At 39.1% G+C, this 25,254-nt stretch overlaps 1 long non-coding RNA gene across 1 annotated transcript in view; it reads right to left on the bottom strand.

The window, feature by feature from the left end:
• The window catches only part of LOC116537736, a 196,714-nt gene that overhangs the window by 117,699 nt on the left and 53,761 nt on the right, over window positions 1–25,254 (bottom strand). Inside the window, exon 8 of the long non-coding RNA XR_004263296.1 lies at window positions 19,475–19,564. This is a non-coding gene — a long non-coding RNA (uncharacterized LOC116537736). The remainder of the gene's footprint in view (window positions 1–19,474; window positions 19,565–25,254) is intronic.

Raw genomic sequence — 25,254 nt, 5'->3', positions numbered from 1 at the left:
TATAGGGCTTTAACTCCTGGGTACACGTATTTAAAAAGGCACTGACTACTGCAAATATCTAACACTAAAATGAATTTTGTATGTGATTAAGTTAGTGATAATCAAGAGAGCTGTTTATAATAGTCTAAGAATGATCCCCTCTGTTGCTGGGCGTGGTGGCTCACGCCTGTAATCCCAGCACTTTGGGAGGCCGAGGCGGGTGGATCACGAGGTCAAGAGATCGAGACCATCCTGGTCAACATGGTGAAACCCCGTCTCTACTAAAAATACAAAAAATCAGCTGGGCATGGTGGCGCATGCCTGTAATCCCAGCGACTCAGGAGGCTGAGGCAGGAGAATTGCCTGAACCCAGGAGGCGGAGGTTGCAGTGAGCCGAGATCGCGCCATTGCACTCCAGCCTAGGTAACAAGAGTGAAACTCCGTCTCAAAAAAAATAAAACAAAGTTTTCAGAAGGGACTGATTTGCTTTTAACGAAAGTATAAGTGTTAGGTTGTAAAGGGATGGCAAGGGGTAAAGAAAGACATACATATACAGAAAGAGGGTGGCTTGACAGAAAATGCAGTATTTATGTCCAGCATAAAACCAGTGGTTCTGGCCCTTGTTCTGGTGGGATGTCATTGTGTTGTTCCTTGAACCTTTGCCCAGCAAGATATAATGGGGAAGTTTCTTTAGTTGGGCCTTGTCTGCCTTGTGGTCAGGTGGTTAGGCAGGATCTTTTTCATGGCCCAAATCCCTTTGAAATGTTTCACTCTGACCAAGATCTGCGAAATAGCAGTGAGCTTACAAAAGAGTGCAGTTTAGACTAATAACAAGAAATATTACTTCTAATTTTACAACTGGTTGCTTTTAAAAACTTCTCAAATAGTATCTCAGAAATTCAACTAATATATTACATGTCATTGCTTTCACCTTTTTCTCTCCTTGTAAAGGCCCTGAATGATTACTTCCTCCTTCAGCTTTTTGATCAGCTCCTGTAAGTTTTTTCCTACAGTTCTAAATATTATTGTGTCTCAATGCTAAATTGTTTCATCACAAAAGTCTAGAAAAGTCATGTTTTACTCCAGTAAAACCTAATTACATACGTTTGGTTTTTCTGGATATGTCTAACCTTTCAATTTAAACAGAAAACTTCTCATGCAGTTACTAAGAATTATGTATCCTGTTTTACTTCTACCATTGAGCACACTCTTTTTGGTCTGATTAAATTCAAGCACTTTTTCATGAGGTTTGACTTTTGGCTTACCTAAATGGGCTTCCTATAACAAGAAACAGTCACACAGAAAGTTTTACTTTGCCTTTCTGGTAACAGGCGTCGGAAACTATTTTTTTTTTTGTTTTGTTTTATCAAAATTATTTCTTTACTGTTTTTACTAGGTTTTTAATTGCTTTAAAAAAACTAAGATCTAAATGGGTTAAGAGTTTCATATTCATGTAAATGTCTTTATTGCCTTTAAAGTCTTTTGATTATCACTTTTGTTAAATGAGTAACCACTGTTTTACAATGACCTGTGGTTTGGTTGTAATCAAATGTTTTGAAACTTTCAACATCTCTCCAACATCTCTATCAAATGTTTGCAAAGTCAAATCCTAAATTTATTTTCTAACTTATTGCTGTGGGTTTTCAAGGCTTTAAAAATTAATCATCTGGATTTTGGCACCAAGATGGCTGAGAGGAGGCAAAACTGGAATGCAGCTCCCAGCGAATAAGACAAAGAGGGCTAGAGGACTTCACAATTTCAAGCGAGGTTCCTTTCGATGGAACTGGTAGGACTCTGAAAATAGCCCAGGAAAGGAGCCAAAGCAGGGCAGGAGCCACCCAGCAAGGGCGAACCGAGACAGGGTGGGACACATCCCCACTTAGAACATGCAGCCAGCTTGGAGGGTTGGAGACTTCACCCCCTCTGTGCTCCGATTCGGATCCTGTTTTTACCTCATCCCTCCTGCAACCCACAGTCCGTGAGAGCCCTGCCAGACTGAAGGGCACAGTGGGTTGTCAATGCAAATCTGAGCAACAGCTCCCATCTGGTACCACAAGTTGTTGGTACAGACCTGGGAGGATGTTTGGACTAATGCCAGTGGGACAGAACAACCCATCCCACAGAAAGAGGCAGAGTTGAAAGCAGGGAAACAGGCCATAAGGCCTGGCAGATCCCACCCCCACAACACTCAAACTGAAGCCCGCACGCTAGAGAGTTAATACTACCACACAGCCACTTTGGCCTCCTCATGCTTCTGTTTCAACAGGCTAAGAAGGGAGTTGCAATATTGTTGTTGTAATTCATCCAAACTACCAGTGGGGAATTGTATTATACTCCACAATGGAGTTAAGAAAGATTATGTCAGGCCAGGCGCGGTGGCTCATGCCTGTAATCCCAGCACTTTGGGAGGCCGAGGCAGGTCGATCACGAGGTCAAGAGATCGTAGACCATCCTGGTCAACATGGTGAAACCCCATCTCTAATAAAAATACAAAAAATTAGCTGGGCATGGTGGCACATGCCTGTAATCCCAGCTACTCAGGAGGCTGAGGCAGGAGAATTGCCTGAACCCAGGAGGCGGAGGTTGCGGTGAGCAGAGATCATGCCATTGCGCTCCAGCCTGGGTAACAAGAGTGAAACTCCGTCTCAAAAAAAAAAAAAAAAAAAAAAAAAGATTATGTCTAGAATATAGGAAATCCCCTAGCATCTGCTTTGGTTGGTATATTTGTCTACTACCAAATCAATTTTAAAAATTAATCCTCAGTTTGGCAGTATAAAGAGGCAGAACCTTTAAGAGACGATTGGATCAATCATGAATGCTCTGCCATTATATATGGATTCATCTCAGACAGATTAGGAATGGGATTCAGTTCCTGACCCCATGCCCCACCATGGAACTCTACTGCAAACTGGTGGTGGGGGGCATGGCTTGTGGTGATCCTAACTAGACTATACAGGCCTTGCACCATAAATATTGCTCAAGGGGCCATAATCACTGATTGTGGGACATTGAGGAAGTGAAAATATGCTGTTCTTACCATAAATATTACTAAATTCTAGCAAAACCATCATTCATGGACTAAAAGAATGCTTATGAACTGTCATAGTATTGCGCACCACATTCCTTCTGATCAAGGAACTTACTTCAAACTCAAAGAAATGTGGCAATGAGCTTATGCTCATAGACTTCACTGTTATTACCCTGTTCCTCATAACCCTAACACAATTGGCTTCACTGACTGCTGGAATGACCCAGATAGGTCACAGTACAGAAGTAGGACAAGGTTCCACAAAAGGCATTATATACTCTAAACTGTCATCCAATATATAATACTGTTTTTCCCATAGCCAGATACACAGGTCCACAAAACGAAATGTGGAAATGGGAATGACACCATTCACCATTACCTTTTCTGACCCGCTAGCAAAATGTGTGCCATCTGTTCTCATAACTTCATGCTCTGTTGGCCTATAAGACTTAGTTCCAGAGGGAAGAATGTTGCCCCTAGGAGACACAACAATTATTCCATTAAACTGGACGTAAAGACTGCCTCCCAGCCACTGTGGGCTCCTCATGCTCCTGAATCAACAGGCTAAGAAGTGAATTAAGGTGTTGGCTAGGGTGATGGATCCAAACTACTAATGGGAAATGGAACTAATGCACCACAATGGAGATAAGGAATACAGGTGACCATTTAGGGCATCTCCGAGTAGTAACATGTCCTGTGACTAAGATCAATGGGAAGTTAGAGCGGCCCAATCTGTGTAGGACTATGAATGGCCTACACCCTTCAGAAATCAATGTTTACCTCACTCCACCTGAGGTGACTTTGAAGGAAAAGTGACTACAGAATGAGAGTAGAAAGTAGCTATAAATACTAGCTACAATCATGTGACTGTTACAGAAATAAGGACTGTAACTGTCAGTGCTTCCTGATGATTTTGTTAAGAATACTTGTGTGTGTGTATATACACAAAACATATATATTTTTTTTTGTTCCTCACTTACTACTTTATCATATAAAATATATTGACTTTGTATCAGTATTTAGGTATCATTAATTTCATGTAATACTATAGAGGTTATGAGATAATAGGAGGAGAATATATGTTACCAAACACTTTACTTCCTCTTAAGGTAAATGAATCAGTGGGTTTCCAAACGTATACAGGAAAGATGTATCAGTTAGGTGGAACTATTATCTTCTTATTGTCCTTATTTGGAGATTAAGTATGTATTAAGGATATACATGTGACAGCCAAGTGATTAGGGGTAAACTTGTGATGGTTAATTTAGGTACTCAGCTGACTAAATTAAACGTTACATAGAGAAGTGGCAAAGCCACAATTCTGGGCATATTAATGAGAATGTTTCCAGAATATATTGGCACAAGATCCACTCTCCATGGGGACAGGCACCATCTAATCTCCTGGGGAATAAAATAGAATCAAAAGAAAAAAAAGATTTTCCTCTCTAATTCCCCAGACCCTGACTTGGTGCCCACTTCTTCTAAGGAGGAAAAGGACTTTCTCCAAGCAGAAGGGGGGCAAATAATTAACGAGGGTTAGATACGGCTGCCAGATGGAGAAGTAGCAATGCCATGGCTCTTAGGGGCCGTGGTCATACAGGCCATACGTGAAACCACTCATTTAGGCCAAGAGTCACTTGAGAAGTTATTAGGCCAGTATTTTTACATCTCACACTTAATCAGCCCTATCCAAAACTGTAGCACAGCAATGCATTACATGTCGGCAGCACAACGTGAAGCAAAGTCCAACTATTTCCCTTGTCATTCAGGCTTATGGACCAGCTCTGTCTGAAGATCTCCAGGTAGATTTCACTGAAATGCCCAAGTGTGGAGGACATAAGTATTTGTTTTTCCTGGTATGCACATACCCTGAGTGGGTAGAAGCCTTCCTGACTAGGGCTGAAAAGGCCCATAAAGTAAACCGTGTGTTTCTTCAAGGTCTCATCCCCGGGTTTAGACTGCCATTGTGCATCAGCTCAGACAACAGACTAGCACTTTTGGCCATTTTGGTCCAAGAAACAGCAACAGCATTAGGTGTCACTTGGAAGCTGCACGCCGCCTATCAACCAGAGTTCTGGAAAGGTGGAGCAGATGAATCACACCATTAAAAGTAGCTTAGGGAAAAATGTGTCAGGAAACAGGATTAAAGTGGGTACAGGCACGTCCCTTGGTGTTATTCAAAATTAGATGTACTCCCTGTAAGAAGACAGGATATCCCCCCCATGAAGTCTTATATCATAGGCACTCTCCCATACTGTGGGCACTCGTAGGAACTCCTTGGGAGTGAGGAAGAGATTGAGCTAGGACAACAGTTACAAGCTCTAGGAAAAATCACTCAGGATATTTCAACCTGGGTAAATGAAAGATGCCCTGTAAGCTTCTTCTCCCCAGTTTACGCTTTCTCGCCAGGTGATCATATGTGAACAAAGGACTGAAATGCAGTCCCTCTGAAGCCATGGTGGAAAGAACCCCAGACCGTGATTCTGACCACTCCCCACAGCCCTAAAGGTAAAGGGAATCCCAGCCTGGATCCACCACAGCCACATAAAGCCTGCAGCAGCTGAAACTTGGGAAGCTAGACCAGACCCAATGACTTCAGAATCACTTCGAGAAAAACAACACCTCTTGCTCCAGCCACGTGCCAGAGCTGGCTAGTACAGTACACGCATGGCCTAAGCATGAGGAAACTCTTTGTGGGACTTATTCTTCTTAAAATTTGAACTTATACAGTAAAGACATTAACTGATTTTGGAAAATGCTCTCAGCATGTGCACCAGGTTACTGAGGTAAGATGGAAAGTTACTGCCATTCTTTTGTCCTACAGTTATTATAAATGTACAGGGACACAGAAGGGAACCTGTTTATATAATAATACACAGTATAAGGTGTGTAACCCAGTGGATGGATAATCCAATGTCTGATACAATCCATCAGAACCCCCTATGCATACAACTTTTGAAATTAAACTCATAACAGGGTGATGGAACAGCCCTACTAAGTTAATAGCTAAAACAGAGCAAAAGGAAAGCCCAAAACAGGTCACCCTAAGGTTTGATGCCTATGCAGCCATCAGTGCCTATCATTCCAGTGAGGAGGCCTGCAGTTCCCTTGGAGATGGGAACAAAGTTATACAAAAAAGCATATCTGCCAGAAAATCTACTGGTGCACTTATTGGTCATGTGTCATCTGGGCCACTTGGAAAGATGATAAAAATAATCCTGTTCGCTTTGTAAAAGGGAGGGACACCATTCCATGGGGTAATGTCCCCTGTGTCTTGGGACACTGTAACCCAGTAGAACTAATAATCACAAACCCCCAAGACCCCAAATGGGCAAAAGGGGAGAGTGTAATGTTATGAATTAATGGAAAAGGACTTGATTCTAGAGTCAGTATTCAGATTCAGGGAAAAATCCAAAAGTGCTTGTCCCAGCCAGTGTACCAGACCTTCTACGATATGTTAAAAGAGCCAGTGCTGGAGCTTCTGAAAAAGGCAAAGAACTAATTCCTCCAAGTTGCTGAAAATGTAGCCCATTCCCTAATGTCACTTCTTGCTATGTATGTGGAGGAACTACTATGGGTGACTGGTGGCCATGGGAAGCTCGTGAGTTAGTATCCTCTGACCCTGGGCCTGACCTAACCTCAGTTCAAAGAATTCAAAACAACAGTTTTTGGGGTTTAAAGGTTTTAATTATTGGACAATACTGTTTGGTCAGAGAAGGAAAAGACTTGACTGTTCCAGTAGGAAAGCTTAGCTGTTTAGAGCAACAACTGCATAAGGGAAGAGTGGACACTATAACCTGGTGGAGTTCAAATCAAACAGGAAAAAAAAAATGGTCCTAAAATTCCCCAAATCACAGGATGCTTGGAACTGTCCTGGGTATCAGAGAGACTGGACGGCCCCAGCTGGGTTGTACTGGATATGTGGACATAGAGCCTATGTACAACTGACTGAAAGATGGACAGGTAGCTGTGTCGTAGGTACCATTAAGCCTTCTTTTTTCCTATTACCTATTAAGACAGGTGAGCTGTTAGAATACACGGTCTACTCCACCTGGGAGAAAAGAAGTCTAAAGATAGGCAAATGGAAAGATGATAGGTGGCAACCAGAGAGAATTATTGAGTATTATGGGCCAGCCACATGGGCGGAGGATGGCATATGGGGATATCAGACTTCTATTTACATGTTCAATCAGATCATCTGGTTGCAGACTATCTTGGAAATACTCACTGATGAAACAGGCAAAGCTTTGTCCGTTTTGGCCCAACAAGAAACTCAAATGAGAAATGTGAATTATCAGAACCAGTTGGCCTTCAATTATTTGCTAGCAGCTGAAGGAGGAGTCTGTGGAAAATTCAATCTATCTAACTGCTTCCTACACATAGACAACCAGGGTCAAGCAGTTGAGGATATTGCAAGAGACATGACCAAACTGGCACACGTGCCTGTGCAGGCATGGCACAAATTTAACCTTGAGTCCCTGTTTGGAGGTTAATTCTCATCCTTGGGAGGATTCAAGACTCTCATTATAAATGCTGTAATAATAATAGGTGTTTGCTTGCTACTCCCTTGTTTGCTCCCTGTTCCTTCAGATGATTAGAGGATTTATCACTGGTGCAGTTAACCAGAGAACCACATCACAAATATATTACATGAATCATTATCAATCAGTTTCTTTAGAGGATCAGGAAAATGAAAATGAGAATGAGAGTGAGAACCCTCACTAATTTATAGGTGAGGTTCTCAAAGGGGGAAGTGAGGAAGGACACCCCTTCCTCTTAAGCTTCTAAGACCACTTCCCCTTAGCTTTCTACATTACATTTCAAAAGGATAAGTAAAAGTTGAAAATAGAAGGCACAAGGTCAGTGGAGGAGACAAAACCAGTGCCACTAGCTGGACCTGGAGGTTAAAGATCAAACCCCCATCTCTAGTTCCTATCCTGTATATAGATCACAGGCATGGTATGGAGGAATCTTCCCCAGAAGGCATTGTTCTTGCTTAATCATGATTAGACCTCCACCTAAGTCATGTACCCCTTGCTTACCTCATCAATCATGACCCTCTCACATGTACCCTCTAATACTGTGAGCTTTTAAAAGAGGCCAGGATTTGCTAGTCGGGAGCTTGGTTCTTGAGATGCAAGTCTGCCGAGACTCCTTGCCAAATAAAAAGCCCTTTCCTTCACAAACCTGGTGTCTGAGAGGTTTTGTCTGCCGTGTGTCCTGCTACAACAGGACTCTGTGCAGATAACCCCCAGTACCAGCCCAGAGCCTAGTAGACTTGCTGGGTGGCAATATCCAGAACAGAGATAACAATCATTACAGCTTGGTTCTCAGGAAGCCACTTCCCTAGGTGAAGGGGGAGAGTACTACATCAAGGGAACATGCTATGGGACGAAAGAATCTGAACAGCTTTGAGCCTTAGTCCTTTCCTCTGACAGAATCTACCCAAACAAGACGGAACCACAAAAGCAACTCTGGTAATATGACAAAACAAGGCTCTTTAACATCCCCCTAAAAAATCACACTAGCTCTCCAGCAATGGATCCAAACCAAGAAGAAATCCCTGATCTACCTGAAAAAGAATTCAGAAGATTAGTTATTAAGCTAATCAGGGAAGCACCAGAAAAAGGTGAAGCCCAATGAAAGGAAAGAGTAATAATAATAAAAAAGATATAAGAAGTGAAGGGAGAAATATTCAATGAAATAGACAGCATAAATAAATCAAAACCAATGGACACACATAAATGTGATACACCACATAAACATAATCAAAAACAAAAATCACATGATCATCTCGATAGATGTAGAAAAAGTATTTGACAAATTCCAGCATCCCTTTGTGATTAAAACTCTCAGCAAAATTGGCATACAAGAGACATGCCTCAATGTAATAAAAGTCATCTACAACAAACCCACAGCCAAGATAATACTGAATGAAGAAAAGTTGAAAGCATTCCCTGTGAGAACGGGTGCAAGACAAGGTTTATGCCCACTCTCACCACTTCTCTTCAACATAGTACTGGAAGTCCCAGCCAGAGCAATCATCAAGAGAAATAAATAAAGGCATCCAAATTGGAAAAGAGGAAGTCAAACTGTTTGCTGATGATATGATTGTTTACCTAGAAAACACTAATGACTCCTCCAGAAAGCTCCTAGAACTGATAATTCAGTGAAGTATCCAGATACAAAATTAATGTACACAAATCAGTAGCTCTTCTATACACCAACAGTGACCAAGCTGAGAATGAAATCAAGAACTCAACTCCTTTTACAATAGCTGAAAAAAATTAAAATACTTAGGAATATACCTAAGGAGGTGAAAGACCTCCACAAGTACAACTACATAACACTGCTGAAATAAATCACAGACAACACAAACAAATAGAAACACATCCCATTCTCATTGACAGGTAGAATCAACACTGTGAAAAGGACCATACTGCCAAAAGCAATCTACAAATTCATCACAATTCCCATAAAAGTACCACGATCATTCTTCATGGAATCAGAAAAAACAATCCTAAAATTCATGTGGAACCAAATTAGAGCCTGCATAGTTAAAACAAGACTAAGCAAAAAGAACAAATGTGGAGGTATCACATTACCTGATTTCAAACTATACTATAAGGACATAGTTATTGAAACAGCATGGCACTGGCATATAAGCAGGCATGCAGATCAACAGAACAGAATAGAGGACCCAGAAATAAACCTAATACTTGGAGCCAACTGACCTTGGACAAAGCAAACAAAAACATAAAGTGGAGAAAGGACACCCTATTCAACAAACGGTGCTGGGATAATTGGCAAACCACATGTAGGAGAATTAAACTGGATCCTCATCTCTCACCTTATATAAAAATTAACTGAAGATGGATCACGGACTTAAATCTAAGACATGAAACTATAAAAATTCTAGACAATAATATTGGAAAAACCCCTCCAGACATTGGCTTAGGCAAGGATTTCTTGACAAAAAACTCAAAAGCAAATGCAATAAAAACAAAGATAAATAGCTGTGACTTAATTAAACTAAAGAGCTTTTGAATTGCAAAAGGAACAGTCAGCAGAGTAAACAGACAACCCACAGAGTGGGAGAATGTCTTCATAATCTATACATCTGACAAAGGACTAATATCCAGAATCTACAACAAACTCAAACAAATTACCAGAAAAAAATCCCATCAAAAACTGGGCTAAGGACATGAATAGATAATTCTCAAAAGAAGATATGCAAATGACCATATTAAAAAATGCTCAATATCACTAATGATCAGGGAGATGCAAATCAAAACTGCAATGTGATACCACCTTACTTTTGCAAGAATGCCCATAATCAAAAAATCAAAATTAATTGATGTTGGCATGGATGCAGTGAATAGGGAAAACTTCTACACTCCTGGTGGGAATGTAAACTGGTACAGCCATTATGGAAAACAGTGTGGAGGTTCCTTAAAGAACTAAACGTAGAACCTCCATTTGATCCAGCAATGGCACTACTGGGTATCTACCTAGAAGAAAAGAAATCATTATATAAAGATACTTGCACATGTATGTTTATAGCAGCACAATTTGCAATTGCAAAAATGAAGAACCTACCCAAATGCCCATCATTTATCCAGTTAAAAAGTGGATAAAGAAACTTGATATAAATAAATGATGGAATACTACTCAGCCAGAAAAAGGAATGAATGAATGGCATTTGCAGCGACCTGGATGAGTCTGGAGACTATAATTCTAAATGAAGTAAGTCAGGAATGGAAAACCAAACATCGTATGTTCTCACTCAAAGGTGGGAGTTAAGCTATGAGGATACAATAGCATAAGAATGACACAACAGACTTTGGGGACTCAGGGCAAAAGAATGGGAAGGGGATTAGGGATAAAAGACTACAAATTGAGTGCAGTGTATACTGCTTGGTTGATGGGTGCACCAAAATCTCAAAAATCACCAATAAAGAACTTACTCATGTAACCAAACACCACCTGTTCCCCAATAACCCATAGAAATAATTTTAAAAATAAAGAAAAAAATCTAGGTTCAGTAATCTTTCAGCATAATGAATGAAAATTAATTATATTCCTATATAATAGCAATAAACCTAAAAATAAAACAAAAAAATCAAAATTTTATGAAAATGGGTATGTTTAGAAGTAAATTTAACATAAATAAATGTAAGATATTTACCATAAAACCCATAAAATATAGTAAAATAAATCCTGCAAATATAAAAATTATCTGCTTATTGATCAGAAGGCTTAATATGTTCAAAATGTCAATAATTTCCAAATGGATCTACAGAATCCATACAACTCCTTCGAGCATCTTAGCTTACATTTTTTTGTTATTTTCTGCATTAATTGGCAAACTGATGAAAAAATTCACATGGAAATGCCCATTCTTGAGATCAGCTGAAAAATATCTTAAAAATAAAAACAAATTTGGAGTACCAGACATAATTCTGGATTTCAAAACTTTCTACAAATTGATAATAATCAAGATGTAGTATTGGTATAAGGATAGACATATATGTAAATGGAATAGAGTATCCAAAATTAATCCTTATAGTTACGGTAAAGTGATTTTTACAAGCTTGCCAAGTTAATTCCAATGAGAACATACTTTTCATGAATCTTCTGGGTCAACTGGATATTTACATGCAAGTTGCCTGCTCCCTCAAACCAATCCAAAACTGACATAAATAAATCATAGACCTAAATGTAAAACTAAAATGACTAATCCCATAGAATAGAAATAGGCATATATTTTCATCACCTTGGGTGAAACAATTGTTTCTAACATATAACACTAATACAAGCAACAGGAAAAAAATAATTAATTGAATGTAACCAGAATCAAATATTTCTGTGATTCAAAGTACATCATCATGATAACTGAAGAAATGAGAGAAATGTCAGCAAACTATATAGATGATGGAGTATACATTCCAGGCTATATAAAACATTCTTACAACTCAAAAATACAAAGGGACATTTCTTAAAGTGGACCTATTGTGTGCACAGACATTTCCACAAAAAAGTTACACAAATGTCAATAAGCACTGAATATATCCTTAATACCTTTAGCCTTTAGTAACATGCAAATTTAAAGGACTAAGAGATAAACTTCTCCAATCTTAAAGTCATATTGTTAAGTGAAAGAAGCCAGGTTGAAAAGAGGACATGCTGTGTAATTTCATTTATAGTACATTATAGAAAAGAGGAAATTAAGAGATAAGAAAAACATTACTTTGGGAGGCTGAGGCAGCTGGACTGTTTGAGTCCAGGAGTTCTAGACCAGCCTGGGTAACATGATGAGACTTTATCTCTATTAAAAATACAAAAATTAGCTGGTCATGGTGGCGTGAACCACTAGTCCCAGCTATTCAAGAGGCTGAGGTGGGAGGATAATTTGAGCACAGGAGGCAACGGTTGAGCTGAGCCAAGATTGTGCTACTGCACTCCAACCTGGGTGACAGAGTGAGATCCTATCTCTATTTTAAAAAAAGAAGGTGGGTCAAGGTGGCTCATGCCTGTAATCCCAGCACTTTGGGAGGCTAAGGCAGGCAGATCACGAGGTCAAGAGATCAAGACCATCCTGGCCAATATGGTGAAACCCCATCTCTACTAAAAATACAAAAATTAGCTGGGCCTGGTGGCCCGTGCCTGTAGTCCCAGCTACTTGGGAGGCTGAGGCAGGAGAATTGCTTGAACCAGGAGGCGGAGGTTGCAGTAAGCTGAGATTGCACCACAGCACTCCAGCTTGGCGCCTGGCAACAGAGCAAGATTCTGTCTCCAAATAAAAAAAAAAAAAAAAAAAAAAAAAAACAAAAAAACGAAAAGAAAAGAAGACAAAGAAGAAAAGAAAAACATAAATGGTCACTAAGGGCTTGATAGGGAAAGGTGGACTAGCTGAAGTTCAGGAAACTTTTTAAGGTAAATGAAATTATTCAACAAGATACTGCAATTGTAGTTAAGTGATACTATTTTTCAATTGCTACAGGATATACTAACATAAAGAGTGAACCTTAATGCATGCAAATTTAAGACATTATATAATAGAAGGGGAAATCACAGAAAACAATGAAGAAAAAATAATGTAAATATGTAACAAATTATGAAAAATCCTCACAAAAGGGAGTTGAGAAAAGAGGCTGACCTAAGTGCCTTACCAAAGAAGTGAAGATTCTAAATTCTGAAGGAGTTGTCCACGGCTTTGTAGTTTACTTGGTACAGATGTTTGGGAGAGATGGGTTCCCAATTCTGAAACCAGTGTTCTTGTAATTTAGGACCCACTGATTACATAAAGGAGGGCAACTGTCTCACTGTTAGACTGGGAGGTTACATTATAGTAGTGGGAATGGGTGAAGAGATACGTATTTACTAGATTAGATTCATGTGTTATTGTAGCCATGAGTAGGAAGTCATACTAAACTTTACACAGATATGTATACGGATGATATGGTTTGGCTGTGTCCTCAACCCAACTCTCATCTTGAACTGTAGTTCCCCTAATCCCTACATGTCATGGGAGGGACCCTGTGGGAGGTAATTGAATCATGGGGGCAGTTTCTCCATGCTGTTCTCATAATAATGAGTGAGTCTCATGAGATCTGATGGTTTTATAAGCATCTGGCATTTCTGCCTGTTGGCACTTATTCTCTCTCCTGCCACCCTGTGAAGAGGTGCCTTCTGCCATGATTGTAAGTTTCCTGATGTTTCCCACCCATGACTCACAAGTTGAACTGTGAATCAGTTAAACCTCCATCTGGAGTACCTTGTTGTGCCAGTGAGTAAAATAATGCTAAACAACAATACAAACCAACCAAACAAAATCAGACAGCAACAGTATGGGTAACTTAAAATGATGCAGTAACCAACTGAAATATCTTCCAGTGACCAACATGGAAATGAGTTTAGAACAAAATAAACCAACAGAAGTACAGAGTAAAATAAATATATATGATATAACATCCATGTTATGAATAATTGAATAAATACACTATTTGATGGAGAACGATAAATTGTCCATAGTAAATAAATAAAAAGTGTATTTCTATAAAATCTGCCTATAAGCAGGTAGAACATAATTCCCCACTTCTGAAGTATGTGCTGTGCATAGTGACTATTTTTCAAAAAGCACAACACAAAGGGGAAAATAATTAATTTTATAGAGAAACCTGACCTAAACTACCTCATCTGGGTGATTAAATTAACATTTAGAGTGATAAAGCATGTTGGTAATAAATACCTTTGGTATAATGTCATGGAAATATAACTTACTCTGGGGTCTTAATCCCCAAAACCCACAATGCCAGCCTAATTATGACAAAAAACATCAGAGAGAGCCCAGGCAAGAGATCCCAATGTCACCAAAACAAAGTAAGTATGAGAAACTGGCAAAAGAACCCTAAGGAGAAAGAACAGCTAAATATGATCTGGGAGGCTGGATGAGAACCCAGAACATAAAATGGACATTAAGTGAAAAAGAGGACCTTTGATTAATTATGGATGTTGATGAATGATAATGTGTAATATTGGTCCATTAATTGTGATAATGTCCCAACCAATGTAATGGTTTGATCAGAGGGACATTGTGTGTTGGGTATATATTAACTCTTTGTGCGTCTAACTATTCTGTGAATCCAAAACCATTCTTAAAAAAAAAGTTTACTTTTTAAAATTCACTGTTGAACTTAATATGACAAATATTGTCAACACTGTTGATGCCCCATGTCTGAATCACTTTTTTACCCTGGTAAAGTTTATTATTATTTTCAATTTTCTTTTTGCTATTCCCAAATTTTTCCTTATTAGTGTTTTTCTATAAATTTGCATTTGCAAATAATATTCAGTGTTTCTGGCTTTCATACTTAGATAATTCTATGTTTATATCTATATTTCTCATCAAGTTATAATGAACTTCCAGACAAACAAAGAATGTAATATATCATACAAAATATGTTCCATGTTTTCTTCACAAAGGTCAAGGTCATGCAAAATGAGTGAAGCCTGGGAAAGTGTTGCAGATTGGACAGGACCTAATATGACTGGTACATTCCAAGATGGTGGGCAATGTTCCTCCCATCTTTGTGTACACATCTCGTATTCTAGTCCTTTCTCTGTGTGAGTAGTCAGATACTCCGATTGCTTTGATAGACTATTACAAGGTGATGGGATGTCATTTGAGGGATTATGCTGCATATAACTGTGATTTCTGTCTTGCTGCAAACTCTCTCGCTTGGTGGTTTTGATAAAGCCTTATGCATGAGGGAGATGCCAGCATGAGTAGAAACTGAGTGAAGTCTGAGTCTAACAGTCAGCAAGGAACTGAGGCCCTTCATCCAACTGCCTGGCCTAGACTTTGCAATTTACACTTACAACTAATCCAAGTCTCCTTTCAAATAACAGTATATCACGTTTGAGGTAATGTGACTACCTTATAATAACAAAACAATGATAATTATTTCCTCCTGCTTCTTGCATCTTTCCTGCCATTCATTTCACATATATAGCACACATTACCCATGTTCGTGTATCTCTGGCTTGCAAGCAACCTATCCTGGTACTTCTTAACTTCCGTAATCATGTGAGCCAACCCCCTAACAAGTCCTCTTTTCTCTCTCTATATATTCTTCTCTATCCATCTATCTATATTGCATTCATTCTCTCTCTCTAGAAAACCATGGTTAATATACTAATAAATGCTTCAGCTCACTGGTTGCTCATTCTGCCTCTCTCTTTGCTCCACCCACCTGCTGGATGTGAGTGTGTGTGTCCAGGACAGCTCTACACTTCCCAGTGACTTGCTGAAGAATGCTGCTCTCTTCTTGCTGGGATCTGTGAATAATGAACTGCTTCTGTTATTTCATGAATTTTGTTGAGTTGCCTTCTCTGTGTCTTTCCTGACCAATATACCTGAACCTAACTTTCCCATTCAGAGTTATCTTAGAGAGTGGTTCTCTTGATAGGAATAATAAAAAAATATGTGAGTAGGAAACCTGGTTACAAGTCAAATACTGAGGCATTAGGCCATTGCCAGTATAGAGAAATACGCCATGGAAAGAACTTTGTAAATATCCTGGGAAGAAATCCCTGAAGGCCCATTGGACAGGGCTGTTTTGTAATCGCTGGCAGAGAGGGATGTCAAAAGCATGCAGCCAAGAGTTACATGAAAGTGTGCACCAGAGTGGTAGCTCTCTAAAGACACAGAAATCTGTTATCTTGATAATCCCTGCCCTAATGGTCCCTATAAACTTAATTCCATAAGGAATTCTTCAATTTGGAACTTTTTTCCTCTTTTTTTTTTTTGAGACAGATTCTCACTCTGTCACCAGGCTGGAGTTTAGTGGCGTGATCTCAGTTCACTGCAACCTACCAGGTTTAAGCAATTCTCCTGCCTCAGCTTCCCAAGTAGCTGGGACTACATAGAGGCACACACCAGCATGCCCAGCTAATATCTGTATTTTTAATAGAGACAGGTTTTCACCATGTTGGCCAGGATGGTCTTGATCTCTTGACCTTGTGATCCAGCCACCTTGGCCTCCCAAAGTGCTGGGATTACAGGTGTGAGCCACTGTGCCTGGCCAATCCAGAACATTTTTATATTGCCTTTCCTTCTTAATCATTCTTCTTTTTAATCATTTGGGTAATTATCATACAAATCGCTTTATGATTAGTTACTGCAGATGGAGATGCATTTAGGTTTTATACAATGTTTTGCTCTGCTCAGTTGTTTCTTTGGTCAAGTATATTTTCAGGTACTTGGAAGAAAAATAATGGCTTTGGTGTTTCCCAAAGAACAGAGTGAATAAAGAAACTTATCTAATTTACAATTGAAATGTTGAAAGGATTTCTACCCAGAATTTCAGATTCCAGGGACACTAACTTAAGGTAACAATAAGCCTTTGCTTTGCCCTTTCCCTGTAGTAGCCTAGGCAGGCAGGCAGGCAGACAGGCAGATAGATACAAGTCCTGATCTAAAGCATATGAGCAATGTCTCCGCTGAACTCTATCCTGTTTTCAAGATGCAGTGTGGAGAAAGGGGAGTGAGTTCTTGCCTCATGATGTGGTCTAAGACTATGGAATGTTTGCAATAAGTCTTTCAGAGAATTCTGGTGGCCAGACCAACCTGTCTAAAATCTCCTCATAGGTAGTTTAGGTAGTTTACCAGGTTTTGGGAAATCATATCTCCCATGCTATCAGAGAGTGTGCTTGAGGAAGCATTGCTCGGCACTGTGACTTGTATCCTGTGACATCATGTTATACAATTTTGAGTCTGTCACCTGCTACCTCTCAACCAGAGGACTCAGAGTTCACTGACCCTCAATTCGCACTAAGAAATAAGACCCTCCTTGTCTACATCCACTTCTGTCTCCAACTGGCCTGAAACTCTACCTCATTTCCCCTGAATATTTGGGTGAAGAATGCTATTTGTGAGTACATCATGATAACTACAATTTATGCATGGAAAGGAAATGAAAAAAGGTTTAATAAGTAACTTAGCATATAATCACTCTTGTTATAATGAATTGACATGAATAATTTGTTATTTTTAAGTAACAAATTTATATTAGACCACCCTTTTTCATGGAGTACAGTGTGATCTTCAAGGGATGAGAGGGTCTCTTGAATTACAAATGCCCAGAATAACAGCAACTAATTATCTACTATCCTAATCTCAAAGATAAGAAATGTGTTCCAGGTCAGCTGCATCTCTCACTCCAGGTCTCCAGGCTACAGGAACTAGTTTTCTCACTGAAGCACTGACACCATGCATGTAAACATGTAAAGCAGAGGATATACCCCACCACTATGGACCATAAAAGCAAGAGTCTTGACTTTGTGGATATCTACTGTATGCTTACAGGCTGGGTTCCTATAAACAACCGTGCTGTTAACTGGCAGAGTGCTGTGTCTTGTGCAGGGAGCTGGGTGGCACATAAGTGGACAGTCCTCTCTGTTGTGGGATTCCTTGTTTATCCAGCATACATGGAGAGTCATCTTTCAGCCTGTGTCCAATTTTCTTATCTTAGCAAGATGAGTTATAGATATATTATATCATGTTTTTTTTTTTTTTTTTTGAGACGGAGTTTCGCTCTTGTTACCCAGGCTGGAGTGCAATGGCACAATCTCGGCTCACCGCAACCTCCGCCTCCTGGGTTCAGGCAATTCTCCTGCCTCAGCCTCCTGAGTAGCTGGGATTACAGGCATGCACCCCCATGCCCAGCTAATTTTTTGTATTTTTAGTAGAGACGGGGTTTCACCATGTTGACCAGGATGGTCTCGATCTCTTGACCTCGTGATCCACCCGCCTCGGCCTCTCAAAGTGCTGGGATTACAGGCTTGAGCCACCGCGCCCAGCCATATCATGTTGCTACTTTGCTGTTTTTAACAGGTACTCTCTAGCTCTGTTCTTCACATTCCAAATCAAATATATGCGTTCACCTTTAAAAATCTGCTTACTAAAATTCCATTTCTAGGTCTGTGTAAGCAAGGGCTGGCCTAAATATACATGTTGATAAACTTTTTTTTTTGTACCATAGTAACCTGGTATCATGAAAGTAACTATTCTGTGGCTTTGGGGCTTGATAATTGGTAATATAATTTCAAGGTAATTGTCCACAGAATATAAGGTACCAAAGAATTCATGATGGTGTCTGGGCAATGAGTATGACTTAATTACCAGTGAGATTTTCAAAACCTTGAAGGAACGTTTGTCTTTTCAAAATGTGAAAAGTGAAACTCTGTATGCTCTATACCATTCATAAGCTCTCAAAAACCAAAAATATGATTTATATTCCCTGGCACTTACATCTGTCAATCTTGGCTGGTAATTTTCAGAAGGCATATACTCCAAAAAATCTTTGTTGGGGTTATCAGAAACATTGCCAAATGGTATCAGATGGGGCTTTCTGAAACAGGTGAAGCAGAAATGGGCATAAGTTTAAAGGCATGGCTATGACACTGAATCTGGTGACTGGGTAATGGAGAGTGTGACAGGAAGAAGAGAGTTCTTGGAGCTTGATGGTGCCTTCCTGAAGCAGGTGCTCCTGCGCTGAAGTTGGGGACTATACGGGAAGCTGCTTTGCCTTTCTCTCCCCACACATTCATTCATCCTTTGAAGTTAAGGCTTTTTTTTTTTAATGTCTGTGTTGTTTTTATAATAGCAAGATAATGATGTTTTAAAATTATATTCAATTATTTTAGATGTATTGAAAGTGGCAAAGATAATTCATACCTGAAGTATAGGCTTGTTCAGATTTTACCAGGTTTCCACTAATGTCATTTATTCCATGACCTAATCCAGGATTCTACATGACACTTACCACCAGGTTTATTCCTTATTTCTTGCTAAACAACAAATTACTTCATAGCTTTGTAGCCAAAGCAATGCATGCATTACTCACAGTCTCTCTGGATCAGGAACCCAATGTAGATGATGCCTGAGGCAAAGGTCTCACTTACAGGGTCATCTGGGGAAGGACCCATGTCCAAGCTTCTGTTGGTTATTGGATGTCCAGTTCAAGGTTTCTTCATTGGTAAGTTATTTCAAGCCTTTAAGAAATAATAATAATCCTTCATAAACGTTTTGTCCAAGATACTAAAAATGACAGAAGAGATCATTGCCCAGTTTATTCCATCAGGCAGTTTACCCTGAACCTACAACTAGACAAAACACATTTTAGGAAAGGAGAATTACAGACTACTGTGGCTTATGATTATGGAGGGAAAAATCATCAATAAAATAATATGAAAACAAGTCAGCAACATAAAACAGGACTACAGACTAGAACTGAGGGCATTTATCTCAACATCAAAAGTTTGGTAAAACACATTAAAACAACGAGTAAAATATAGTATATTAATGGAATAAAGAGCAAAAAAACCAGCAGGATCACTTCCAAAGTTACAGAATAAGCATGTGACCAGCCTTACTACTTCTTGCTTACTTCCCAATAAATTCCTTTCCTCTCTCAATTTGAAGAGAATTTGAACTTTAAAATGAATGGGTTTTTTTTTTGCTCTCTTTTATTCTCAGGACAGGTTGTGAACTCTGACTTTTCCCTCAGCCTCTTTTCCTGCCTCACATTCTCAAATCTTTGAAAAATCATCTCATGGACCCTGCTGCTTCTGCCTCCTCTGTGCTACTTTTGTCATTCTATTTTAGATGGTTTCATCCTCTTAAACTAAAAAGAAAATCTTGCTCAGCATGTTTCAGGCCTGTTTATATGGCTCCTTTGATAAAAATTTCCAATTTTTATTTATTTACTATATTTCACACATTTTAAAATGTTTCTTTTTCAAGTTTTATCACAATCATTGTAAACTATGAGAAAGCACAATATGGCTTTAACTGTCTACACAGAGGCAACATATCTTGAAATCTGCTATCACATTCTGCTAAGATCATCTGAATCAAAATAGAATGGGTGTCAACAGGAAATGTGAAGATCACAATGGTTCAGCCCTTTATTAAATGCTTTATTGCATAAGTTTTCATGCAACAGTCATAATGTATCTATGACTCTGGGTCAAAATCTAATTCAGAAAAATCAAACATAATATCAAGATATACATGAATCAGTCTATGAATATTGATATTGTTTTCATTTTTATGTAAATAAAACTTATGCTTTCAAATTCCCAAAAGGCTTTATAAGTATCAATAAGTTTATAATGTGTACGATAGTTAATTGACAGAGATATTACCCTTTCTTTAAGATCTTTCTTAAATCTTTGATTCATTGACATATAATGGATTCCCCACCACAAGACTTCTTCAGACATTGTGCACTGGCCAATTGTGATCTTCCATTTAGTGATACCAAAAGAAAATTCATGTGTTTGTCTTTTTCTGTGTTAGACTAAATTTTTTTCTTATTCACGTTAATATTGTTAACTAGAACCATATGGACCCAATACAGTAATGATTGAGCAATGGCAGGATAAGTGAAACAAGATGCTATCAAAAAAACCCTGCATGTCTTGGATATTATATTTGGATAAAACACTCAAACCATCCTTTTTATTTGCTCTTACACCACCACAGTAACAACCATCAACACAAAAGTCTTCTGTGAATACTTGTGTGGGGCTTCCTACCCACTTCCAAGAGAGCAACTAATTCTGCAGCTGATACCAACTAGGTGTCCTCCAAATCAATTCCAGCACTACCTACCTGGATATAGTACATGATTCCACAAGTTGATAGGGCAGTCTATAAGACTGTCCCATCCCTTCAGCCACCAGTCACAAGTCTGGAACTCAAGAACTTTTGACCCACTGGCTTCAAGTTGGGGTTCCCATAACCTATGCTGTAGGTTTAATTTTCTTGGGCAGCTCACAAAACTCAGGGAAACACTTATATTTAACAATTTACTATAAAGGATATAGCAAAAGATACAGATGAAGAGATTCATAGGGAATGGTAGGGGACAGCAAGCATGGAGCTCTTTGCTCCTTCTGTTTGCACCACCTTCCAGGAACTTCCATGTATTTGGTTCTCCAGAAGCTCCCTGAATCCAGTCCTCATGAATTTTTATGGAAGCTTCATGACATCAGCATTTATTACCTAGAGTAAGAGGTGGGACCGCTCTGGAATGAGGGTCTTATGACTTATGAACAGAAAGGCAAGCTAAGACAAGAATCCTGCTTTGGAGAAGGTGAAAGGAATGCATGAGAAGGTCAGAGATTTTGTTTCCTGATGTCTGATTCTGAGCCCTAACACATCTAACATTATAACACAATGCTGTAACAAGGGCTATGGCATCATAAGCCAGGACATGTGAATGAAAATCAAAATATGACTTTATTTATGTATATATATCACAGGCTATCACATGGAAAAACAAAAAAATGAAGAAATATTAAACAATTGCTTCCAAGAAAATGAACTTGAAGCAATGAAGGACAGTGATACCTGAGAGATGCAAAACACTGATGTGAGGGTTACTGTTGCCACAGGCTTTGCTTTGGGAGAGTTTCCAGGGTGTGCAGTATAAATTTTGAAAGACCCCCGAGTTGAGAAGATGGAACTGAGAGTCTAGAGAACAAGGTGGCTGAATTTCATGAAGCTATTCTCCACGTCCAGAGGTAAGAACAGAAGAGAATATTCTTGCCAACACCCATGCAGGCTGAGCAGTGTTGCTTTCATTACTCCACTGAGACGTGGGTCACAGACGTATAGGAGCCATACAGAAACAATGGTATATACACAGAGAAGCCATTTGAATGAACTTGTTTTTCAATCCTTTCATTGTATTCCTGCCTGCCAAAAGAAGCCTTTACATAACACAACCATCTTGTAATACGCCCAAGGATGACAGGATATGCCAAATTACTAAGAGATGAAGTAAATGTCACATACAAATAAGCGTAACCACCTGATGTGGATGGCAACCTGCTTTTCCTCAGTTACCTTGTCACTTGTATCTCCTATATTATACAATAATGCAGGTAGATCTTTCTACTTATAAAAGCAGAACAAAATTATCAACACAAGAATGAGAAACCAATAAAGACATTCACCTCTATTTGTTTTCCTAAACACCTTCAGTTCCTTTAAACTTGGGAAGTGATTTGTTTCTCTTCTTCTCTACATAAATGTCACAGTCTAAGTAGTTGGCATGGAAGATAGGATTGCTCTTTGCATGCAGAGAAATTAAGGTAAACAGTACCAGGTTGTAATACAGTAAATGAGAAGTTTTTTTAAACCTATAGTTAGCATTGAATTTCTCTGTGTACAGTACTAAAGACCAAAGACCCTGGCTCTAGCTATACTTGGCAAAAACAATGCTCATCTATTAATTTGACATAAGTAACCATAAATATAATGGTTTTGCACTGTGGTTGTTTGAAAAAAAATTTTGTGGGCCCCTTCAAGCTGGGAACTGCTCATGGCAAATATGCCTCCCATTATATTCAAAGTCATCCCTGTGCTCAGAGATAGATGCATATTCCAATTGCCTTATTTGGAAAGACTTATCAGAAACTCAAAAGAATGCAAACATTTGTCTCTCATCAACCTGTGACCTAGAAGCCCCTGATGGGCGTGGGGTGGGGCTTGCTTTGCATTGTCCCCACCTTTCTGGATGGAACCAATGTAGTTCTTACATATATTGATTGATGTCTCATGTCTCCCTAAAATGTATAAAATTAAGCTGTGCCCCAACCACCTTGGGCACATGTTGTCAGAACTTCCTGGGGCTATGTCATGGGAGTGTCCTCAACATTGGCAAAATAAAGTTTCTAAATTAACTGAGACCTGTCTCAGATTTTCTGGGTTCACATTTTGGTATCTAGAGGGCGATTCTGAATGGAGATGCCCCTGATCTTTGACAAATCTCCTGTCAGTGCTCACTGATCATACTGTTGGGTTTTCTGGTCACCGTTTGTTCCCATGTGAAGTTGTGTTTAAGGACCCTGATTCTAGTTTGGATATGCATTCTAAAGGGTCTTCTCTATTGCTTTTCCTCCCAAATTTAATTTTAGTTTGGGTTGTCTGTGTGTAATTTTGTGAAGAACTAAATTGTTGTTTTCAAATGTTAACCAGAGACTGAGTTTTCTCAGCTCAAATGAAACAGGGTATTTTTCCTCCTCCCAGCTGAAAGGTGCCCCTAGGTAACTGGGGGCCTCATAGGAGTGTCTGGGGGGTTTACCCCCTTTGACATGCTTTGCAGCTGCCCTGCAGGAAAATCCCCATCAAAACTTAATTTTAACAATGGTTTGTCCAGGAAATACATCTAATGGCTGATCACCCAGTGTTTTGAGCCCTCTCTGAAGTCATAAACCTTGGGAGAGAGAAACTGAGACATGTAAAAGGGTGGAAGCAACTCAGTGGTGACACACTGTGGAGTACTGCCTACAAGCAGCACATATTGATCTACCATATAAAAACCCCAGACCACAAGCTGTTCCTCCTTTTAGGAAAAAAAGAAGTGAGGAAAAATAGAAGAAAACAAAGAGAATGACCTCCCTTTGGGTACTCGGTAGGTTTTATGGCACCTCTACCTGCCAAAGTTTATGTAAAATGAGAATAATATGGTATTTGTGCACATTTAGATTAAGGAAAAAGAGCCCTAAGGCCAACTTGCAAACTATAGAGTTCTGAAGTCCTCTTTTTCTCTATTTTTTTTTAAACTATAGAGTACCCAAGTCATCATCTTCTCTATTTTTTCTTTTCTGCCTGCTCTAACTTTGCTGTTATTTTTCTATTAAGATAAAAACCACTGTTTCAATCCAACAAGTTCTTTTTGTAAGCCAGTAAATTTGTATTTATCTCATGGCTAGTAGTTCTGAAGTAAAAGCTATAAGATCTTTGTGTGTGTGTGCATGTGTGTGTATGTGTATATATTTGAAAGACCTTTATAATTTCTATAATCCAAACTTTTTCTCTCCACAATGTATAACGTAAATCTTCCTATTTGACTTTCACCTGAGTTGCTTCCTTAAATATGAAAATTTAAGGCTATTTTGCTAACAACTGCCCATGGTTGTAAAACAGGTTATCAGGAATCTAAAAGTCTAAGATAGGGAAAAAAAGGTTTTTATGAGGCCAGGCATGCTGGCTCACTCCTGTAATCCCAGCACTTTGGGAGGCCGAGGCAGGCGGATCATAAGGTCAAGAGATGGAGACCATCCTGGCCAACACGGTGAAACCCTGTCTCTACTAAAAATACAAAATAATTAGCCAGGCATGATGGCATGTGCCTGTGGTCCCAACTACTCGGGAGGCTGAGGCGGAAGAATTGCTTGAACCCAGGAGGTGGAGATTGCAGTGAGCCGAGATTGTGCCACTGTACTCCAGCCTGGTGACAGAGCAAGACTCTGTCTCAAAAAAAAAAAAAAAAGAGTTTTATGAATTTATAAAATCGACTTCTATCAGCATGCCTAATACCTCCATGTATTTATGTGTTACATACACAATGTTTCACTACTAGGAATATATATAAAAGAGCTCTAATTAATTGGCTTAAAGAATAAAAGCACTTAGATACTGAAAAATAGAAGACTAGTCAAATGCTTTATCAAGTTCATGTAACTTAAGTAAAATCTTTAATAAATAAGCTAGCTTTCAAATTTTTGGTAATTATTAGAAATGTCTTAAGAATTTCCAGAATACATTTTTGTTTGCATTTATTAATCAAGCAATGTCATACTTATCCCTGTCAAATACTATAAAGTGTTAAAATTTGGCACAGGGGTTACAAAACTCTAAATTCAGTCCAAAAAGGATTGCTCTTTGC

This window comes from Sapajus apella, unplaced genomic scaffold (genome assembly GCF_009761245.1).
Source record: "Sapajus apella isolate SASKATOON/1434 unplaced genomic scaffold, GSC_monkey_1.0 scaffold113, whole genome shotgun sequence".
Classification (NCBI taxonomy): Eukaryota; Metazoa; Chordata; class Mammalia; order Primates; family Cebidae; genus Sapajus; species Sapajus apella.
This window is presented reverse-complemented; position numbering and strand designations above follow the sequence as displayed.